This window comes from Ornithorhynchus anatinus, chromosome X3 (assembly GCF_004115215.2).
Source record: "Ornithorhynchus anatinus isolate Pmale09 chromosome X3, mOrnAna1.pri.v4, whole genome shotgun sequence".
Classification (NCBI taxonomy): Eukaryota; Metazoa; Chordata; class Mammalia; order Monotremata; family Ornithorhynchidae; genus Ornithorhynchus; species Ornithorhynchus anatinus.
In genome coordinates, this window is record NC_041751.1 from 3,207,111 (window position 1) to 3,231,108 (window position 23,998).

The 23,998-nt window shown below is 46.1% G+C and overlaps 1 protein-coding gene across 4 annotated transcripts in view; it reads left to right on the forward strand.

The window, feature by feature from the left end:
- Window positions 1-23,998, forward strand: part of FHOD3 (formin homology 2 domain containing 3) — a 297,727-nt gene that overhangs the window by 37,097 nt on the left and 236,632 nt on the right. The window lies entirely within an intron of this gene.

Here is a 23,998-nt window from a genome sequence, read left to right on the forward strand (position 1 = left end):
GTTGTCCTGTGTGGAAGGGTTTGAGAGTGCTGGGAATTGCTTGCGGACAGTTAAACAAGGTGTTGTATCAGCCTTTGAATGAGGGCTTTGGGCATTTTTTTGGTAAGGCTGTAGAAAACTGGCTAAACCGTGGTAATGATACATGTCTGATACTCCATCTCACCTGATCGGGTGAGAGGAGGAGAAAAAGGGGGCGTGGAGGAAGGTCGAGTGGACATATGCGCTTGGAAAAAGAGGCTATGGTGAAATAAGCAGGGTTGTGGAAGAGACTGCAAAGCAGATGGGACAGGCGAGAGAGAGGGGGTGGCAATGGATGTCGAGGAGGGAGCTCAGAGTGGGAGGCGTGAGCCCTGGGTTGGGGAGAATCGGAGGGGACGGTGGGGAGGACAGTCTGCCAAACAATGTGGAAAGATGGAGAGAGAGGTGAGAACCTTGCAGGGATTGCTTTAAATCATCGAGGTCTAACCTAGGTCCAAACCAGATGCCCCTAGTTTGTTGTTCTCCTAGTCCTAGACCCCCATTCCCCAGGACCATCTTGCCATTCAAAGTTCCCGCTGCCAGATGCCCCGCAAAGCTGGAGGATTCTGTAGTGGATGGCCACGTGACGAGCGATTTCAGAGTGATGGGGAACTGTGAAGACCTCGGCCATTCAGCCTGGAGGGAGTGGTTTTAGAGATTTGACCATCAGTCAATCAAATCTGACTGTTTACTGTGTACAACACGGTAATAATAATTGTGGTAATTAAGCACTTGCTACGTGTCAAGCACTGTACTAAGGTGGACACAAGCAAATTGAGTTGGACACCATCCCTGTCCCACGTGGGGCTCACAGTCCCAATCCTCATTTTACAGATGAGGGAACTGAAGCCCGGAGGAGGGAAGCGAATTGCCCGAGGACACAAGTGGCAGGACCGGCATTAGAACCTACGACTTTCTGACTCCCATCCACTATGCCATGCTGCTTCCTCTTAGCACAGCATACTGTACTAAGCGCTTGGGAGATTGCAGTATAATAAAGTTGGTAGACATGTTCCCTGCCTGCAAGGGGAGTCAGTGTGGGAAAGGGGTCTGGAAATGTAGCAACTGACTCCCATTCAGCATCCTGGGATAAGTTTCCCCTTTATCATTAAGAGATGCAGCTTTGACTTGCTCTTTTGAGACCAGGGCCAGTCCAGAATACACCAGGCAGTCATCTGAGAAGCAGCATGGCCTAGTGGTTAGAGCATGGGCCTGGGGGTCAGAGGTCATGGCTTCTAATCCTGACTCCTCTAGTCTGCTTTGGGACCTTGGGCAAGTCATTTAACTTCTCTGTGTCTTACCTCATCTGTAAAATGGGGATTGAGAATGTGAGCCCCACATGGGACAACCTGATGACCTTGTATCTCCCCCCAGTGCTTGGCACATAGTAAGCACTTAACAAATGCCATCATTATTATCCCTTTGAGCGATTGGTCATTTATATCGGGGTTCAGCAGGCAAGAAGACCGTCAGCCCTGAGTGATCTTCTCCCGTCCGTATATGAATGAGAGGTTCGTATCAGCAGGAGGGTAGTTCTCTATTGGTTCTGTGGGTTAAGTTCCAAACGGGAGCAAATTGAGATAGAGCATGGACCTGGGAGTCAGAAGGACCTGGGTTCTAATCCTGGCCATGCCACTTGTCTGTTGGATGACCTTGGGCAAGTCACTTCTCTGGGCCTCAGTTATCTATAAAATGGAGATTAAGACCGTGAGCCCCATGTGGGACAGGGACTGTGTCCGACTCACATTGCTTGTATCCACTCCAGTGTTTAGTGCAGTATCGGGAAAGTAGTAAGTGCTTCACAAATACCGCAATAATTCTGGGCCATACCCTCCTTGCTGTAAATGCAGTTGTGTTAATCCACTGTCCATTGCCCTTCTCCCCTACTCCCACCTAAAAACAAGTTTGAAATGCTCCTGGCTAGATAGAAGGATGATCTGAAGTGCACAGTAGTTGCTTAATGGAAATATTGAGCATCATAATCTTTTGTCCCCAAGACCTGGATTCCTATCACATAACTGAACAAAATATCCTTAAAGGATTGTGGTTAGAACATTGTTTCCTTTTTTACAACACCCTCCTTCCCCCAAAGTAAATCTTCCAAGACTGTGTTTTGTTTTTTCCCCATATTTGGTTTTGGAAAATGTGGGGATGTTCATGTCAAGAGCCTAAGCTTGAATTTTGATCAGTTGAAGATGATGTGATTTAGGAAGAGGCTGGGGAGTGCATCGGCCAGGCAAAGGCAGGTCCCTCAGAAGGTGACTAGTCATCAGTGGAGGAAACAAAAATGAGCTGGAGGTAAATGAGACTTTAAAAAAAAAAAAATGGTATTTAAGTGCTTACTATTGGCCAGGCACTGTTCTAAGTTCTGGGGTAGATAAAGGGTAATTACGTCCCACATGGGGCTTACAGGTTCCCATTTTATAGGTGAAGTCAGTGAGGCTCAGAAGTAAACTGACTTGCCCAAGGTCACACAGCAGACAAGTGGCGGAGGTGGGATTAGAACCCAGGTCCTTTTGACTCCCAGGTCTGTGCCGTAGCCCCTAGCCCATGCTAGTTGTGGTTGGCAGCGGAGTCCTAACGTGAACTATGAGGGTCCCATAAGACTGTTCTAGGTCCTCTCCTTCTAAATCTCAGTTTTGATTCACTGTCATTTGAGTGCTTACTGTGTGCAAAGCACTGTATTGAGAAGCAGCATGACTGAGTGGAAAGAGCACGGGCTGGGGAGTCTGAGGTCACGGGTTCTAATCCCAGCTCCGCCACTTGTCAGCTGTGTGACTTTGGGCAAGTCACTTTAACTTCCCTGAGCCTCAGTTACCTCATCTGTAAAATGGGGATTAAGACTGTGAGCCCCACGTGGGACATCCTGAGAATCTTGAATTTACCTCAGTGCTTAGAACAGTGCATGGCACAACATGAACACTTAAATCCCATCGTTACTATTATTGTTACTAAGCACTTGGGAGAGTATGACACATTCCCTGCTCACAGTGAGCGTACAATTTAGGGGGGGAGATAAATTAATAATAGCTGTCATTTTATAGATGAAGTCACTGAGGCTCAGAAGTGAAGTGACTTGTCCAAGGTCACAGAGCAGAAGTGGTGGAGCTGGGATTAGAACCCTCGTCCTCGGAATCCCTAGCCTGGGTTTTGCTGCCCTGTTGTCCCCTGAGTTCCCTAGCCCTGTGGTTCTTCCAGGAATTTGGTCTTGAGGGCAAGCCTACCTGGATTGATGACGGCCTACATTCAAAGGCTTAAATCATCGTCTTCTGGGTGACAGAAGGCAAGATGGCTATCGGGAGCAAAATTAATTCAGTAAAACAATTTACACGGAAACTCCAGGTTTGCCAAGAAAATAAAATCCTGGAAATAGAAACCAGGTTCCTTAAATCGGAACAGTTGCTTCTGCCTAGTTGCTTCTGCCATGCCTTCCAGATGATTTTCCTTGCTCTGCGGGTCGAATTCGTTTGTCCAGCGTAAGGTGGGATTTGATTGCTGGTCTCCGATAATGAGAACGGACCCGATGAGAATTCTCCGTGGGTTTTCACTTCAGGATCTCCTTCCTGTGGTGATAACCACAGGTCAGAATACATCTCAGGTAACCTTGGCAGCAGAACGTCGGGTGTTGGAAGCTAGTTCTAACGGCCACTGGAAAGAAGAGGGAAAGAAAGCCAATAAAAACCGGTGCTTCGTGGAAGCTGTTTAAGGATTAGGTGTTCGCAAATGTGATTTACAGTCCGAATCAGAGGCTCAAAGTAGAGGCAGTCTTAGGGTTCTTTGTGGGGCATTTCACAGGATTCTGTTCAGTGTTAGAAATGCCTAATAGGAAACATTTTGAACTTGAAAGAGTAAGCATGTGGAGAGCATTAGCAGTTGGGCCAAACGTGCAACCAATTCTGATTTAATTTAGAAGGAAAAGAGGTGCCTTGAGAATTTGACAGAAGCACTGTGGTGCAGAGTTCATTCACTGATAATAACAAAAAAGCAAAGGACTTATTGAAAAAAGTTCACTAGATATCTTTTCTGCTTAATTGGAAAGGAAAAGATGACGAGTTCTCTTCTTAACTGGGCGTGGTAGAAGGGCTGATGCCGACATTAGTTACTTATTTGTGTTCTTTATCGGCTACTCGTGGTCGCAGAGTACTTCTTAAGCCCAAGGTCTGGTTGAAATCCACATTTGTTCCATGGGTCACTAGTGCTGACCTGCGAACCCCCTCCTTCGGGTTTTGGGTAGGCCCGTTGTTCCAAGATGGTTCTCAAAGTGGCACTTGTTCCTCTCCCTTCCCCTAGCATGCGATGCCCTTGACAGTCTTAAAATCATCTGATGATTTGGAACCCCATCACCCAGACCTGATTCTCACCCCTGGGGGCCGGGGAGACCTTGTCACCTCCCACAACAAGGAAGTTGTCTGGGAAGCGGCAGGAGGCAAAAGTCCAGAGTCCATATGAGAGAAGTAGTTTGGGCCTAGTGGATAGAGCCTGGGCCCGAGAGTCAGAAGGATCTGTGTTCTAAGCCCTCGTGCGCTTAAGCCTTTATTTTGAATGGTATTTGTTAAACACTTCCTGTGTTAAAAGCACTGTTTTAGGTAGGTAGGTCTAATTTTGTCAGGCTGGACACAGACTGTAAGCCCATGTGGACTGGAACTGAATTGGAGAGAGGAAGATTTAATCTTTGTTTTACAGGGGTGGTAATTGAGGCAAAAAGAAGTGCTTTCCCCAAGGTCAGGCAGCAGGAAACGGGCAGAGACGGGATTAGAGACCAGGTCCTCTGATTCCCAGGCTCTTGCCACTAGGCCATGATGTTGGTCTTCTCTTCCTGGGAAAGGTGATTTTCTTTTATATAAATTCCATACTAATAAATATGGTACTTGTTAAGTGCTATGTGCCAAGCACTACTATGAATGGGCATCATGGAGCCTTTGTATGAGTCGGGATACTTAATTGGCGCCTCTTGGGGATCATTTATCCGTGGAGTTGAATTGGAAGTGTCTTGGGGAATGGTAACCTGAGACTTCCAGAACGGCATTTTGGATCGGAGCACGTGTGGTTTTTTGGTTGTAACCCAGAATTGGAGACTGGAGTCTGGTTCACTGTTATGACCTCTGACCTTCCGGTCAAGACCCAGTTTTATCGCTGAGTGGATGTGTTCTAGTCTGTTCTTGCTCCATTCGTTCTTGCCTTCAGGTTTCACGTGATGACAGCAGGAGGGTGGAGGGATCTGTGATACCAGCGGAATCTGAAGCATGGGCCCTTGGACAAGCCCGCCCAGTTCAGTCGGTAGAGCCTGATATGGGGTTGTGGGTTCGAGCCCCATGTTGGGCGTGATTCTTTTTTGGGATGCAGCATGGTGTAAGGGAATAGGGCATGAGCCTGAGAGCTAGAAGGTCACGGGTTAGTACAGTGCTCCGCGAACAGCAAGCGCTCAATAAATGCGACGGAATGAATAATCCCAGCTCACCGCTTGTGTGCTGTGTGGCCTTGGGCAAGTCATTTCACTTCTCTGGGCCTCAGTTACCTCATCTGTAAAATGAGGGTTAAGACTGTGAGCCCCACGTGGGACAGGGACTGTATTCAACCCGATTTGCTTGTATCCACCCCAGCGCTTCATACAGTAGCTGGTACATAGTAAGGGCTTGACAAATAATAATAATGATGACGATGGTATTTGTTAAGTGCTTACTATGTGCCAAGCACTGTTCTAAACCCTGGGATAGATACAAGGTAATCAGGTCGCCCCACGTGGGGCTCACAGTCTTAATCCCCATTTTACAGGTGAGGTAACCGAGGCACAGAGAAGTTAAGTGATTTTCCCAAAGTCACGCAGCTGGGATTAGAACCCACGACTTCTGACTCCCAAGCCCGGGCTCTTTCCATTAAGCCACGCTGCTTCCATTGCTTCTGCTGCTTCTGTGCAAATACCACAGTTATAATTATTAATTAAGCGGGCTTTAAGGGCTGTCATCCTCATGGCCTGGTTTGGCTTGTGTAGATGGCGCCAATCACAGCCCAGAAGGCAGAAACCTCTTCTCCTTGGGCAGGCCTAATGGGTAGAGCGCAGGCCTCGGAGTCGGTCTCCCAGGGCCGGAGGAAAAGGAGGAAAAAAGAGGAGGAGGAGGAATGATTGCCGTGGGTTTTGCTCAGACAGGGAGGCAGGGAAGCTCACCCGTCCTAGACTGAGGGCTCCTTCATCACCAGTGGTGTTCTCCTTCCCATGCCCCTCTCTCCCGCCGGCTCAGATGGGAAGTTCCAACGGCCCCAGGCCTCAGCAGAAAGAGTCCTGACCTTTTCTCTCATTGGCCGGGACAGTCCGGCTCGGGGCAGCAGCTTCCTAAATCCAATCCCCGCTGGGCCACCACACCTCTCAGCTGTTCGTCAGGGCCGGGATTTAAAATAGCTCATCCCTTCACTGCCGGGACCCTCGCCAGGTCTGGCTCCGCTCCAGCTGCCGGGGTGAACTTCCGAGGGGACCCCCCCGGTTTGCTCTGCTTTCTGAACCCCCCACTTCTTTCACGTTCCCACTCCCCTGTCGGGACCCCCACCTCCTGCCAGGTGCTGCGGTCAAGTCGCGGGTTGAGCAGAGAAGTGCCTATCTCCCTTCGTCCGGTTCGAGTGGTATTTAACCCTCTCCACTGAATGCCAATCACCTGCACTGCCCGTCTCCGAGCTAAAAATAGTGGGGCGGCTCTCTGGCTGCCCCGGGATTCCTTCTGCCCACTCACTTGGCTCGTCCCTGGCAAGCGGAAGAATTGAACAAAGCGCAAGCGGGATTTTTCCGGCAAAAGGGGAGACACCAGGCTGAAAACCAGCCCAGCCAATGGTGGGAAGAGGGACAGGCTGGCTTCCTTGGAGCAGACAAGAGTCGGTGTGGTTCTTCAACTCAGTTTCAGATATTCAAAGGACCGCCATTCTCAATTAGCTTGAATAATGGAGCCTCAACTCAGTCGTTCATTCGGTCGTATTGATTGAGCTTCTGCGTGCAAAGCACTGTACGAAGCAGTTGGGAGAGTACAATACAACAATAAATGACACATTCCCTGCCCACAGCAAGCTCTCAGTCAACTGTAAGCTTAGGGTACGGACATGGGAAAGGCCCTATCCGTGTCTCCCCGGCATTTGATTGAAGTAACTCACCCAATCTGGTCTTTCGCGTTAAATTTCCACAAACACATTGCCGGCTTAAACTTTCTTCTTTCGAAGGTGGTAGTTTTTGTTCCCCTGGTCTATTTTTCCACTCGCAAAAGGATTTTTGACGACAAGAGGAGAGTTATTCGTGATGAAATTGCATTGTAATTTTCCCTGCCCTGTAATTGACATATCGAATAAGTCTGAGGATCTCCTGGGAGGAAACCAAGCAAATGAATGCATTTTTGGATCTTCCTATTTCTCTGTGTTTATCCCGTAAACTGCTGGTTAGCGTGTCTTGAAATTCAGGGTATGGTCATGTTTTTGATTGTCAGGGCTCAGGAGTTATAAGAGTCTGTTTCGGTGTCAGCCGCCTGCCAATTTTACTGTTGTTTTCAGTAGCGAGGGAGCTTAGTTTTTTGAAGATGAACAGATGAGCTCTTTAAGCAGATGAAGCCGCTGACTCCCCCAATAAGACAGCCAGCTGTCCCGGCTTTTCTTGCCGGCCGATTAAAGCCGGCCTGTCAAACCCCAGTTTATTGGCGGGGTTGGATTTTTCCTCCTGAGAATACTGTAGGCCTGGCCGGGAGAGGAGAATGACGGAATGCTGGACTTGAGCTTTTATCTCCATGGGTCGGTCTTCCGCCCTGGATGGGTGCTCTTCCGAAAGGGATTTTAGAATGGGTTTGGGAGACCTAGTCCGGGGTTGAGGGTGAAGGGGGAGCGGGGAACTGTCTGAGCTCAGATACCCACATACCCCAGACACATCATCCAGGGCGTGAGAACAGCGGGACTTTCTGATGACAGTTTCTGGTGACTTCCTCCTTTATCGGTCGGCAGGACTAAGCGACGCACTGTTCAGAAGCTACGTTAGGTAATTAGGAACAGGATTGGGAGGGTCACCCCCGGGAGGGTGGTGACGAGGCATTGAAATCATTTGATAGGATGGCAGTTTTTCCTGCAAATTTCGTGATGTTCTCCCGGTTCCCTATTCTGCATCGCCAGGCTTGGTTGGATGAGAATTGCTAAGGCTAAATAAGCACGGGACAGGGAACAAATGGTTCTGTCCCCCAGAACCTTGCAGTGCTTACTTAACCCAGCATTAATTCTACCAAAAAGATGAATTAGCCCCCTTTTTTTATGTCATTTCTTAAGCGCTTACTGCGTTCCGGGCACTGAACCTAGCACTGAGGTAGATAAATGATAATCAGGTTGGACAAAGTCCCCGTCCCGCCCGAGGCTCACAGTCTTAATTCCCATTTTACAGATGAGGTAACCGAGGCCCAGAGAAGTGAAGCGACTTGCCTAAGTCATACAGCAGACACGTGGCAGAGCCGGGATTAGAACCCAGGTCCTTGGAAGGTCAGGTAGCTTCTTAGAGTGTCTGGTGCTACTTGAAGCCACAGCCAAAGGTATCTGGCTATGTACCCAGCGGCGGGACATCGGAAAGGATGAGTTGATTCTTGATCCCCCGATGACCCTGCTTAGGACTGTACTGAACAGGAGATCCCCAACCCCACAGTACATGGAGTCTTTAAATTGTATATTATAAATGACTTATTCATATTAATCCGTCTCCCTCTCTTGACTTTAAGCTCGCTACGGTCAGGGAATGGATCTGCTAATTCTGGTGTATTGTACTATCCCAAAAGTTTAATACAGTGCTCTGCATGTGGTAAGCACTCAATAAATATCACTGATTGAGCAATGGACGGAGCAGCAGGAAGAACTTGAGAACCTGCTAGTAGGAATCAAAAAGACCCAAAACCCGATTTCTCTTTAGCTTCTGGTTGGTGACTCTAGAGTCAAGGTTTGGGGCTCTGACCTCTAAAAAAATGAACTGGGAATGAGTGGTTTATTGTTATCTTTTTGAGAGGATCGGTCCCTTTTTCTTTCAGAGGTTGGTATTTCCGGTTGAAATATTGAGCCTGATGCAATTCAGTTTGAATATCTGCTTAGTGCCTGGATCATTCACCACATATTGTGTTCTCTTTTAGAGGTGTAGAGGAAAGGAATAAGCTTTTGCAGTGAAATAACTTTTTTGACCGAGGTAATATGATGAGGAAATGGGCAACTGCATAGAATTAATCTTAGGGAAACCTGAGAATCAACAACCACATTTTATTTAATAGATGAGAATTCCCCTTCAAATGATCAAGTTCCTTCACCGATCATAAATGAATATGTTCCCATTATACTGATGAGCAAGTAGAAAAGCAGAGTTGTTCAAGATAATCCATTTCATTTCTTCATATATATGGGTGCAATTAAATCTTTAAGGTATTGAGGTCATGAGTCAGAGCAAATGGCAAGCTGATTAATCAAAGAGTAAATGGCCATGACTTTGGCTCCGCTAGGCGGTGACCCCCTATTCTTTGAAGGTCACATCGATTCACTAAAGAACGGAGGAGTATCTGGAGAAAATTTACTTTTTGGGGGGTTAAACTTTTTTGCATTTTTTTAACTCGGGTCAGCACTGATCCTGACTGCTCTACAATAACCCAACTAAAAGCCAATATAGTTTTGTTTTTTAATAGTGGAACTCAGAATTTGCTACTTAATTTATTGCAGACTTGCAACAGTGCAGTAGTACATTTTCCCATGCAGCATGGGTTTATGGAAGAGGAAAACTAAATAGGTAATTATTCAATAGGAAATAACCCTGTTTTAGTGCCTTAAGCAAACACTTTAATGAAACTATGAAATTGTTTTCTTGCTGTTTTAATGAATTGCAGGGTTGTGAACACATATGCCGAACAGGTGGTTTTTCCTCACTGAACGTGTGTGCTACACTAATGTCTTTTATTTTTCAATAGAACATAAAGTTTCCATCGTTATTTCTGGACAATTTTTTTCTTCCAGAATGGTGCACTGTTTCACCCCAAACTTAGCGGGCTGGGAGGGCCAACATGCTTTTGGTTTGAATAAGCCATCTGAATTAAAAAGGAAAGATATAGGAAAAAGAAGTATTTGCAATTGAATTCAGTGGATTTAGGGGGCTGATCAAAGCTGGTTTTCGTTGATCCAAACGCCTGAGCCCTATCCTAGCATAGGTGGAACTGACATCTCATCATCCCCTTTGCTATCATCAGCTCTAGAGGAGAATTGCACCCAATAAAGCCTAATGATGAGGCTGCTAACGATGTCGGAATATACCCTCAGTAACGAAGGATCGGTCACAGGGCTGAGGACCTGCACAGCATTAATAACAACTACTATGGTATTTGTTAGGCACTTACTATGTGCCAAGCATTGTACTGAGCGCTGGGGTAGATAGAAGCAAACTGCACCGGACACGGTCGCCGTCCCCACGGTCTTAATCCCCGTTTTACAGATGAGGTCACTGAGGCCCAGTGAAGTGATTTGTCCAAGGTCATCTTAATGAGGTCTCTGCCCTTGTGTCCCTGAGCACAGTTAGATGAACCAAGGAGGTCCAAATCTTCAGTCGCAGCCATACCAAGGAGAAAGCAGCGAGGCCTAGTGGAAAGAGTTCGGACTTGGGCATCAGGAGATGAGGCCTCTCGTCCCGGCTCGGCCGTTTTCCGGCCGTGTGATCTTAGGAAAGTCACTTGACTTCTCGTTGCCTTAGCTTCCTCACCTGTAAAATGGGAATTAAATATCTGTTCCCCCCTTCCTGTGTCCCATGAGAGTCCCATGTGAATTGTGTCTGACCAGGGAAGCGGCGTGGCCTAGTGGATGGAGCACGGGCTTGGAAATCAGAAGGACCTGAGTTCTAATCCTGACTCTGTCACTTGTCTGCTGTGTGACCCTGGGCAAGTCACTTCCCTTCCTCTAGGCTTCAGGGCCCTCATCTGTAAAACCGGGATAAAGATTGTGAAACCTCTTTGGGGCAGAGACTGAGTCCCACCTGATTATCTTGAGTCTACCCTAGCACTTAGAACAGTGCCTAAGTGCTTAACAAATACCATGATTATTATTATTTATTACTATTACCTGCTTATCTTGTAGCCACCCCAGTGCTTAGCGCAGAGCTTGGCACACAGTAAGCATTTAACAAATGCTACAATATCACTCCCAAAGTCCTGAGGCCACCATATGACTACTTAATACTCCACCGCTTGTAAACAAATCGCCAACAAATTCTATAACGGCAAGGAGAGTCCCTTCCTAGTAGCATTAGCACCCCAGGATAGATCTTAAAAGTCTATTACAAGCCTGATACTCATGAGCAATAGTTGAATCAGAGCCAGACTGTACTTTAATGGGGGCAATTCACAGAAAGCGTCGAACTCTCACTCCCTAAGCTAAGCTTCTCCCAAAAACCAATATAGTTTTTATCTGGGGATATGGGGATGGACAGTCAATCGTATTCGTTGAGTGCTTCCTGTATACAGAGCATTGTATTAAGTGCTTGGGAGAATACAATATAACAGTCACATTCCCTGTCCACAGTAAGCTTACAGTCTAGTGGGGAAGAGAATATTAAGTAAATAAATTACAGATTTTATATATATATGTGTGTATATATATATGTGTATATATATATATAGGTTATTTGGGGCTGGGAGAGGAGATGAGTAAAGGGAGCAAGTCAGGGCAACGCAGAAGGGAGTTGAAGAGAAGGAAAAGAGGACTTAGGGAAGGTATCTTTGTGGAGGTGGTAATAATAATAATAATTCTGGCACTTGTTAAACCCTTATTATGTCCTAGCACAGTCCTAAGCACTAGAGTAGAGACAAGATAGTTTTGACACAGTTCCTGTTCCACATGGGGCTCACGCTCTCAGACTTAAAACAGTGTTTAGAATAGTGTTTGACACCTAATAAGCAGTTAAATACCATAAGATAAAGAGGGAGAACAGACATTTAGTCCCCATTTAACAGATGAGGAAACTGAAGCACAGAGGAACAGATAACTTACCCAAAGTCTCACAGCAGGCAACTGGTAGAGCCGGGATTAGAACCCAGGTTCTCTGACTCCCAGACCCAGGTTCTTGTGTGGCCTATAAAGTATTTCAATATTGCCGTTATGGAAGCTCTTCCATAGAATGCATAAGGAAAAACACATTAGGTGTTAGAAATGGAAATTTAAGTAATAATTGCTGTATTTTTTGTTGAAGGAACAACCAAATTGTGTAATTCAGGATGATTTGATATGTCTTATCCCATTGAATTTTCACACCTCACAATCACTATGTAAGTTTATATTATTACAGATTTGATCTTTTTTGTTCGTTTTAGTTTTTAATTCCATTTTCTGGTATTTTTTTGCAAATAGAAACAATGACTTTCACAGCATCCCTTACAACAGATAATTTAACCTACTTATTGGCTCCATTTGGCCAATGGTATTATTGCCGTAAGTTTATAAACTTGAGGTTTGTAAATGAAAATAGCCATATTTGTTGGTTATGTTCAGAAAGGGCTGGGTGAATCAGTTCTGACAAACAGTGAGGGGGAAAAGGAGACATTTGATAGGTCTTCAAAGGGAGGAAATATTGAAGTACACTTTAAAAGAAATACAGATACAAACTTTGCCCAATTTTCTCACTGTGCACTCGATGTGACCTGCATGAATCAGAAAACAAACTTGAGGTTTGCAGACTTGATCTCCATTTCAATTTCCTCCTTGTATGAATCAGATTTAACCTTTCTTGGATTCTGGCTTCACCACCTAATTTTCTCAATGGACAGAAATAGTAAATGCCATCAATAGGTGATCCAGCATCGAGAAGCAGCATGGTTAGCGGGTAGAGCATGGGCCTGGAAGTCAGAAGGACCTGGATTCTCATCCTGGCTCTGCCAATTGCTTGCTATATGACCTTGGGCAAGTCACTTAACATCTCTGCCTCTTACAGCCTAGATCTTCTGTCCCATCTCTAAGGGGAGTCTGAACGGAATGACTATCTTAGTAAATTCTGGGTAGGATATTTTCTTCGTAGGGTGAGTGAATGTGAACTCTGCAGCTTTGACCCCGACCTTGAAATGACCTTCCAGTATCCTGAATCTATGGTTTTGCATGTATGGTCTTCTAGTTGACATTCCAGAGTAACTCTCCAGAGACAGCTAGTGGGGTCGAAGCTGAAATGTAAAACAGCTCCAGAAAAGTCAAAAAGTCCAGTTACTGTTTCCCCAGCAGATGGTCTGATGTTTCCTGACTTTTCAGAATGTTAATGAAATGTGTCTGTGGTTAGAAATCATAGAATTGAAATTCTTAGGTAACCACATGTCCTTCTCTCTCTCTTTCTTTCTCTCGTTTGCTTTCTCTTCCTTTCTTTCTCCCTCTTTTCCTCCCCCTGCCCCCCCAGCTCCTGACTTCCCTTTCTAGAAAATGCGGAGACTCTTCCAAGGCTGTCAGCAAAAGTAATCAGATTTATATTTTGTTTGCATGATGAACTGAGAGGTATAAGAACAGAACTAAGAGTTTGAAGTTGGGGAACAAGATTGTTTTTACCTCCAGTGAGGCATGATTCAGATATAAAATTTTCTCCTGCCGTTTTAATGGACTTTTTAAAATTACCGATTGTACAGGAAACCTCATAAATCTAAAATTTGAATGCGGGAGGCCCTTGAGCAAATAATTAACCAGGTATGTTCACTCAGGAATCGGAACTGAAGGAGAAAACAGCCCAGTGCTATTTTAAGTACAAAACCTGAAGCTAGTCACGCATACAATCCAGGCTAATCACTGATGTCTAAAGACCATCTGACAATCCAGTGAAATCCCAGCACTGGAATGTGGGGCGCTAGTTGAAAAGCATCCTAGTGGTGGCGGGGAAACAAAGAGTTGCTTTAAAATGTCATAAGAGTAGGAGGTGAGATATTTAAGGTTACTAACTTTTTAACCCCACGACATGAATCTCTGTCATTTTGTGCTTGGGATCGATTCACTAGGCTTCAAAAATTTTGGCTGGGTTCCCCCATCCAACACAATTACTACAATTCAGATGCTCCCCCATCTGGGTGTGCCACCTTGGACTTATCTCCTTGTTTGTTTGTTTGTTTTAAATCTGTTTGATGTCTTCTCTAATTACCCCTCTGCACCCTACTGCCCCCCGCCCCCAAATTCCCCATGCCTCTCCCACCCTCAGAGGCAGTGCTTTCTAATTATGTCTAAAATTTACTTCTTCAATCTCGGTCCATCACTCACCACAGAGAAGTGTTTGGCTGCGCGTGTGTCGGTGTCCTGACGGCTGAAGTTCAGCGAGAAGGAAGGAATGAATATAAAAGCCGACTCACGCACGTCAACGACTCCTAAAGTTGGTCGGTCTCTGTCAGGAGGAGGAAGGAACAATCTTTGAAAGTATCCGGCCTTCAGTTTTAGTTCATCTAATTAGAACATGCCAATAAGGAATTAGTGAAATTTTCAAAAATCGTGGCAGTTCTCGGTTTGGCGGACCTATTTTTGACAGAGTATTTCAGAAATCAATCATAAAGATGTGTGATGCTCAGTCGCGTGTGCAATCCCAGAAGATCCCTAAGGATTGTCCAGTTTTGGAACCCACCTCTGAAAATGCAGGCACTTGCTAGAATGCCCTGACCTAGAAAGATTTCTAGAAGGAAGAACAAATCCTTTCTGCCGATTGAAATCCCAGGGAGATTTGGCTAGGAGGATTGTCATTATGCAAGCGAAGAGAGGAGGAGCCCCGCTAAAGATATCTCTCCGGAAAGCTCTTAGGAGGTTTAACTTCGAGTGGGATTATTGGCTGGATACATTTCTTCCCATCCTTCTGGATACACTCTTCTGCTTCTAGATGTAATGTTGTAGAACTGGTATTTGCTAATCAGAGGTGGGCATGGAGCGCACAAGTGTGATTGTGCGTTTTCTCCTCCAAGAGGACTTCCCTGACTAAGCCCTCCTTTTGCTTTTCTTCACCTCCCTTCCGTGTCACCTTGACTTGTTCCCTTTATTCATCCCCACGACACCTAGGTACATATCTGTAAATTTATGCATCTTCATGTACATATCTGTAAATTTATTTATATTCATGTCTGCCTTCCCCTGCAGGCTGTATCTCACTGTGGGCAGGGAATGTACCTGTACTCTCCCAAACGCTTAGTTCAGTGCTCTGCAGCGTGCTCAATAAGTACAGTTGACTGACGGATGCGTAGTAGAATGCCTGGCACAAAGTATGTGCTTAACAAATACCATGAATTTTTTTTTTACATGATCTGTTGTCCTCCATGGTGGCTCTAACAATAATAACAATTATGCTATTTGTTAAGCGCTTACTATGTGCCAAGCACTGTTCTAAATGCTGGGGTAGATACTAGTTAATCCGGTTTGGACAAAATCTCTGTCCCACTTGGGGCTCACTCTCTTATCTCCATTTTACAGATGAGGGAACTGAGGCCCAGAGAAGTGAAGTGACTTGCCCTAGGTCACACAGCAGACATATGGCAGAGCCAGTATTAGAACCCAGGTCCTTTGAGTCCCAGGCCCAAGCTGTATCCAGTAAACCACACTGCTTCTCCAGTCAAGTGGTGATTAAGACTGAGCTCATTGTGGGCAGAAATGTGTTGTTTTATTGTACTCTCCCAAGAGCTTAGCACAGTGCTTTGCACACAGTAAGTGCTCAAAAAAAATTGAATGAATGAATTAATGGAGAAGGGCAAGCCGGTAGGGAAAGGATACACAGAAAAACCCAAGTGGAACAGTTAGATTTCCCTGCTCCGAGTCCAAGGGTAAAGTAATAATAATAATGTTGGTATTTGTTAAGTGCTTACTCTGTGCAGAGCACTGTTCTAAGTGCTGGGGTATACAAGGTAATCAGGTTGTCCCGCCTGAGGCTCACAATCTTCATCCCCATTTTGCAGATGAGGTAACTGAGGCACAGAGAAGTGAAGTGACTTGCCCACAGCCACACAGCTGACAAGTGGCAGATCTGGGATCAGTAATGGATCAGAGTAGAGAAAGGGAAGACACTTAAGATAAATCATACCAGACCGTGAGCTCATTGTGGGTGGGGGATGTCTGTTTTATTATTTCATACTCTCCCAAGTGCTTCATACAGTGCTTTGCACAGTTAGTGCTCAAAAAATACAACTGGATGAATGAATGGAGTAGCAAAGCAAGAAGACAGAGCAAGGAGTTAGGTCAAGCTTCGCGGGAGAAACACTGGCATTTTTACTGACTTTTAAAATCCAGTGACTGTTTCCCAGGATCTCATCTGTTATAAGAGAGTGAAAGAGCAGGAGGTGCGTTTGTCAGACAAAATCACAAGACTGGCGGGGGCGGCAGGCCCACAGTCACTCACGAGAGGGGTCAGAGAGATTAAGGTTGCCTTTGTGACATCTGGAAAAGCCTCTGAGAAATGGGACGGGGGAGGCGGGGAGGGCAGGGAGGCGGAGCGGCAGTGGGAGATGGAGTAGGTGCATGGCTTTGTTGTTCAGCCAGAGGTTGCTTGACTGGGAGAGTCTACTATTGGCCAGCTTAGCCTGTAAGCTCATGTGGGCAGGGAATGTCTGTTTATTGTTCTCTCTCAAGCAGTTAGTACAGTGTCCTGCGGGCAATAAGCACTCGATAAAGATTGACTGACCGAGGGTGACCGTTGGCTCTCAGAGTCTGTAGGTTGGTTGATCCACCTAGGTCCGCGCTACTTCAACTTTCAGCGTCTCCAATCCATCTGAGTCCCCTTTAGGCAGGAGGTGAGGGGAGACCTCTCGCCCGTGTCCTGCCTCTGGCCTGGAACTCCCTCCTTCGTCATATCCAAAGGACAATTACTCTCTCCACGTTCAAAGCCTTATTGAAGGCCCGTCTCCGACTAAGCCCTCCTTTCCTCTTCTGCATCACCCTGACTTGCTCCCTTTATTCATCCCCCCCACCCAGCCCCACAGCACTTATGTACATATCTGATTTATTTTTTTTATGAATGCCTCTCTGCCCCTCTAGACTGTGAGCTCATCGAGAGCAGGGAATGTATTATGTTGTTTTGTTATACTCTCTGAAGCGCTTCGTACAGTGCTGTCCATACAGTAAGTTCTCAATAAATACAATTGACTAAGAACTAAGAAAGGCCAAGAGCTTGAGGTGGGAGTTGATTTGAGAAGAGTAAGTAGGAAGGATTTGCAGCAGAAGGCCAACAGCAGAAAGCAACGTGGCTTAGTGGATCGAGCTTGGGCCTGGGAGTCAGAAGGATCTGGATTCCGATCCTGGCTCTGCCACTTGTCCAGTGTGTGACTTTGGGCAAGTCACTTAACTTCTCTGTTACCTCAGTTACCTCTTCTGTAAAATTAAGATAGTGAGCCCCAGGTGGGGACATGGACTTTGTCCAACCTGATTACTTTGTCACTACCCCGGTGCTTACTGGGATGTAGTAAGTCCTTACCAAATATCATAAAAACAAAAGCAAAAAAAAACTTGCAAATGACTTTTATAGCCGTGGTTCCCTCCCCCATTCCGCCATGGGAGTCTGTGACACTTATGAAGCGTCTCTCTATCGAAGCATGTTCACAACAGCTTCGTGGGTTCCCTTTGCTTCCCACTGAAAGCATCAATGGACAAATTGGATTCAGTGATAGAATGTCAGGATTGCATGTGATACGGGCAGGGAATGTGTCGACTAATTCCCTTGGCTCGTACTCTCCCAAGTGCTTAGTACAGTGCTCTGCACATAGTGTGTACTCAAATACCACTGATTGTTTATGAATAATGAATAGCATTGAATGTATTGCTACTTTTTTAATGGTATTTGTTAAGCGCTCACTATAGGTCAGGCACCGTACTAAGCGCTGGGTAGATACAAGATAATCAGGTTGGACACAGTCCCTGTCCCACTTGGGGCTCACAGTCTTAATTCCCATTTTGCAAATGAGGTCACTGAGGCACAGAGCAGGGAAGTGACTTTCTGAAGATCGCACAGCGGACGGATGTGGAGCTGGGATTAGAACCCAGGCCCGTGCTGTATCCACTAGGCCATGCTGCTGCTTGTTTCTGGGGAGGTCACAGAAGATGACTCTGACCAATGTTCTCCTGGAGATTGGGTGAGGACACCCGGTGTGTACGTGTGAGAAGTAGAGTGGGAAAATCAAACTATGGGCCCAGTGAATTGATTGAGCTCTGCTTAATGAACTCCCAGTGAAGCCTAGTAGAGACAGGCATGGGAGTCAGAAGGACCTGGGTTCTAATCCTGGTTCTGACCCCTGTCTGCTGTGTTGACCTTGGGCAATTCCCTTCACTTCCCTGGGCCTCAGTTACATTATCTGTAAAATGGGGATTATTCATTCACCTGTATTTATTGAGTGCTTACTGTGTGCAGAGCACTGTATTACGCCCTTGAAAAGTACAATTCAGCAACACATAGAGACAGTCCCTGGCCACCTCAGGCTCACGGTCTAGAAGGAGAGAGACAGACATCAAAACAAGTAAACAGTACATTCCAAGCGCTTAGTACAGTGCTCTGCACATAGTAAGCCCTCAATAAATACTATTGAATGAATAGCATCAATATAAATAAATAGAATTATAAATATGTACACATATACACAAGTACTGTGAGGCAGGGAGGGGGGTGAAGCGAAGGGAGCGAGTCCGGGCGATGGGTAGGGGAGGGGGAGTAGAGGAAAGGGGGCTCAGTCTGGGAAGGCCTCCTGGAGGAGGTGAGCCTTCAGTGGGGATTTGAAGGGAGGAAGTGTGATAGTTTGGAGGATGTGAGGAGGGATGGCAATCCAGGCCAGAGGTAGGACGTGGACCAGGGGCTGACGGCGGGACAGGCGAGAACGAGGCCCAGTGAGAAGGTCAGTGGCACCGGAGGAGCGGAGTGTGTGGGCTGGGCTAGGAGAGAAGGGAGGTGAGATAGGAGGGGGCAAGGTGATGGAGGGCTTTGAAGCACTTTCGCAGTCTGGATTCTGAACTTGCTGCCTTGTGTGAGCTTAAGCGAGACCTGCCACATGGTAATGTAAAGTTTCTCAAAAATGCAGAAATGCAATGGAAAACAGGGCCATCTAAAACCAAAACAGATGGACAAAATCAGTTTAGGAGCCAACATTTATGGAGCTTATGATGACAAAGAACATAAGTTTCATAATGCTCTCTTGAAGCCAAATGTGAGGAAACATTTATACAGGACAATAAACATGTCAAAATGCTACATGTAGTTTCTCTCCCTTTTATAATGGCAGAAAATAACCTAATTGTGTTGAATATTGGAATGCGTTCATTTTTCATTTCACTTTTTGCCGCCTTCCTATTTCCTATTTTGCTGGAGCCTTCTGCTGTCAATTTGGGCCATCTACTGGGGCTTTACCTCAGGTCTTAGTTGGTTCCTCCTCCTGATTTCCATTCTCGTGTTGTTCTCTAAAATGTCCCAGAGATTTTGTGCTATCAAAATAGGTGGGTTAGAGCCTGTTGACTCCCTTATTACCTGAAACAAATTGGGAAGACTGATGTGAAAACCAAAATTTGCGGGGATTAAAAGTTACAGCGGTGAATTTAATAGGAGATACTGCTCTTCATTTGAATTCCAGAGTTCAGGGCCTGCCTTCTGGCAGACTGACACTTGAAATGAGTCATTGGGACTTCTGGGTGGGAAAAACAAATCCACCTGGAAAGGCGGCATTTCTAATTTCCCAGGGAATTCTGTGGAACGTGGAACTGCCAAGAATGATAACTTGAGGCTTTCGGATGATGGGCTACATCACTTACATTTCAGTCTGCTCTCCCTGCGCTCTCTTGGAATCACTCATTTACTGGTCCTAATCCATCAGTGGTATTTATTGAGTACTTGTGTGCAGACTCTGTTCATTCACTCATTCAACTGTATTTATTGAGCGCTTACTGTGTGCGGAGCACTGTACTAAGCACTTGGGAGGTACAATTGGGCGCGCTTGGGAGTGTACGATGCATTACTGTTTTTTTGGCACGTTCCCTGCCCACAATGAGCTCCTCATCATTTATTTTGAATGTTTTTAGCATTTCACCAACTTAGTTAATGTTCCTCAAGCTTGTATTCAGTGCATAATAGTTTTCCGTGATGTGGGCTCAAGAAACTTACAAAAAAAGTGTCAAAACCTAAGAAGCGGCGTGGCCTAGTCAGAAGGACCTGGGTTCTAATTCCAGCTCTGCCACTTGTCTGCTGTGTGACCTTGGACAAGTCACTTCACTTCTCTTGGCCTCAGTTACCTCATCTGTAAAATGGGGATTAAGACTGGGCGCCTAATAGGGATCAGGGACTGTGTCCAACCTGATTCACTCGTATCTACCCCACCGCTTAAAACAGTGCCTGGCCCATAGTAAGCGATAAACAAATGCCATAAACGAAACAAACGAAATACTTGTTTCCAGAAACGAGACATCAGTCTGAACAGCTTCTGTTGAGCCGCTAGTATGTGCAGAGGCTTGGTTCTTAACAATGAGCCGCATTTGCCGAGCGCTTATTGTGTGCAGAGCATCGTACTGATATTCATACTGATACTCTGAATGGCCACAGGCCCTGTACCAGTTCAAGATCCATTCCCAAGGAGACCGAAGCAGCTTGGTAACACATGACACAGAATTGCAAGATGCGACTTCTTCCCCCAAGGACTTTACTCTCTCAGCGTGACATTTGGACATAAATGACTAAAAGTACAGTAGAGAAAAAAGTGTGCGTGTCTAGAGGACGGAGAATAGGCACAAAGTCTTAAGCCAAAAGTGACCGAGTTAGTAGAAAATCGATTAAGACACCTGAGTTCTACAGTGTCAGATGAAGGGTCATGACCAGGGAGGTGATTTATTTATTTAGTCGTCTTGTCTGTCTCCTCCTCTAGACTGTAAGGTCGTTGTAGGCAGGGAGTGAATCCAGTTATTGTTATATTGTCCTCTCCCAAGCGCTTAGTACAGTGATTTGCACACAGTAAGCGCTCAGTAAGTATGGTTGAATGAATGAAAGGTGGAGATTTAGAGAATTTTTCTAGGAGAAGAAACTTTAGAGGAGGGCTTGGAAGGAAGGTGAGTTTTATGGTGGGAGGGTGTTCCATTCAGGGAGAAAGAAGGAACTGAGAGGAGAGAGTTGACTGAGTTTCAGTGAGGTGCTCTTACAAAGTTTGGAAAGAGTGAGTAGAGAAGAGGAAGACACCTTGAAACTGATGACTAGTTAGGACTTTCATTCATTCAATAGTATTTATTGAGCGCCTACTATGTGCAGAGCACTGTACTAAGCACTTGGAATGTACAAATCGGTAACGGGTAGAGACGGTCCCTGCCCTTTGACGGGCTTACGGTCTAACCGGGGGAGACGGACAGACGAGAACGATGGCAATAAATAGAATCGAGGGGAAGAACGTCTCATTAAAACAATAGCAAATAAATAGAATCAGGGTGATGTACATCTCATTAACAAAATGAATAGGGTAATGAAGATATAGACAGTTGAGCGGAGGAGTACAGTGCTGAGGGGATGGGACGGGAGAGAGGGAGGAGCAGAGGGAAAGGGGGGGAGAAGAGGGAGAAGAGGACTTGGAAGGAGGCAGCGTATAGGTCATGGGTTCTAATGCCGACTCTGCCCCTTGTCTGCTGTGTGAACCTGAACTTGGGCAACTCAGTTACCTCATCTGGGGGATTGAGACTGTGAGCCCCATGTGGGACAGGGACTTCGTTCAACCTGATTTGCTTGTATCCACCCTAGTGCTTAGTACAGTGCCTGGCACATAATAAGCTCTTAAATACCACTGTTGTTATTATTGTTATTATAGCTTTCATCAGAGTAGATTCTTGTTTGGTCAGTTTAAAAATCCACCTTGCTTTCTGGCATTTTGCACATGCAATTATTTTAGCTAGCATATTAAAAATGCAACCTAGACCCTTACATTTTTCTAAAGTGTGAAATTTAGGTAGAACCGTATTCCCCCTAGCTACCTCATAGTAATATCCTACAGATGACATTCGACCCATATAAATTTCTTTTTTTTCCCCCACCTTTAATATTTTTAAGACATTACTTCTTGCCCCGGTTTAATAATAATGGTAACTGGACAATTTGATAAGCACTCTGTCCCAAGCAATGTACTGATTACAAGGTAATAATAATAATAATAATGTTGGTATTTGTTAAGCGCTTACTATGTGCCGAGCACTGTTCTAAGCGCTGGGGTAGACACAGGGGAATCAGGTTGTCCCACGTGGGGCTCACAGTCTTCATCCCCATTTTACAAATGAGGGAACTGAGGCACCGAGAAGTTAAGTGACTTGCCCAAAGTCACACAGCTGGCAAGTGGCAGAGCTGGGGTTTGAACCCATGACCTCTGACTCCAAAGCCCGTGCTCTTTCCAGTGAGCCACGAAGGTAGGTTTGGTAAGCAGATCAGACACAACTCCACATGATACTCACAGCAGACATGCACTTATTCATTTGAGGAGTAGGCTGGAAGATTTTTGAAATCCCTTCCATCCAATTGGAGCGGACAGAGGAGTCGAAGTTTCTGAAAATGTCCCCGATTTGCTGCCAAACTGCCAGCCGATTGAAATGGCATGCGCCTTAGGCTTTTCCGTCTCTCGACATCCAGCCGACGAGCTGGTATTGCGGCCACTTCTCTTGTTTCCACTGCTTTAAAACGCATTCGCCCCCCATCTGGCCAAGCTGGAGAAATGGCCCTCTCCCCTCTGCAGCGAGCAGCTGACACGGGTTAGAGATGCACACGTTGTCCCCCTCAGTGAATCACCTAAAACCTACAAAATCTGTGACGGTTCGCCCGCCCGGATCGTCGATCCCGTAACGAATCTTTGAAAAATCGGTTCCCGCAAATATCGAGGTGTCCGGTGCCAAACAGCTGGGTTTGTAGCGACTTTCCTGGCCGAAGCAGTTTAGAAGCAGAGGCGCTTCCACGGTGCTAAGATAATCCTGGAGCAGGCATGATGTTTTGTTTTGCGTTTTTTGGTTCATTTTTTGCAAAAAGCAAGGGAATAATTAAAAGCAGAGTGGTATTCTTTGGGGGGGGGGGGGCGGGGAAATGCCCTGGACGCTTCTCCGAGAAGCGGTGCACTTTTTTTTTTGTTTGTTTTGGTCAAACTATCAACTGCTCTAGTCTCTGGGAAGGATTGTGGAGAATCTGAGTGTTGTAACGTTCTTGAGAGATGAGGATGGCCTGGGGTGTTCCTACTGCTGCGGGGCATCGAATGGGATGCCAGTCGCGTGAAAGAGCGAGCGTGCTTCCCTAGGCACCGGGATCACTCCCGGGGCAAAGGTTGGCTGTGCCCGGCATGGGTGGGTGGCACAGACGACATTCCAGTGGTCACTTCCCCGAGCTTGGCTCCTCCTCTGGCTCCACCAAACCCTTCCTTGTTTCTACTGACTCGTGAACCTAGTGATGAGAAGGGGACTTTTGAAGCAGCTCGGCCTAGTGGCTAGAGCCCGGGCCTGGGAGACAGAAGGACCTGGGTTCTAATCCCGGCTCTGCCACTCATCTGCTTTGTGACTTTGGGCAAGTCATTTCACTTCTCTGGGCCTCAGTTACCTCATCTATACAAAAAAAAAAAAATGGGGATTGAGATTGTGAGCCCCACATGGGACAGGGCTTTGGCCAACCTGATTATTTTGTATCTGCCCGAGTGCTTAGAACACACCCTGGCATATGGAAAACACTTAACATATGCCGCAGTTATTATTAGCCAAAGCATTTGGGAAAGCACAATAAAATAGAGTTGGTAGAAACAATTCTCGGTACGAGTCTTTGAATGGTGTGAAGAACACTGTACTAAGCACTTGGGAAAGCACAATACAATAGAGTCGGTAGACGCGATTCCTGCTATGCAAAGCACGGGGGAGGCGGGAAGCGAAGGGACAGGAGAGTCGGAAAGTCCAGTGGCAATAGAGCCCGGGCCTGGGAGTCGCTAGGTCATGGGTTCTAATTCCGGCTTTGCCATATGTCTGCCGTGTTCCCTGGCACAAGTCACTTTACTTTTCTGGGCCTTATGTGACTGAATCT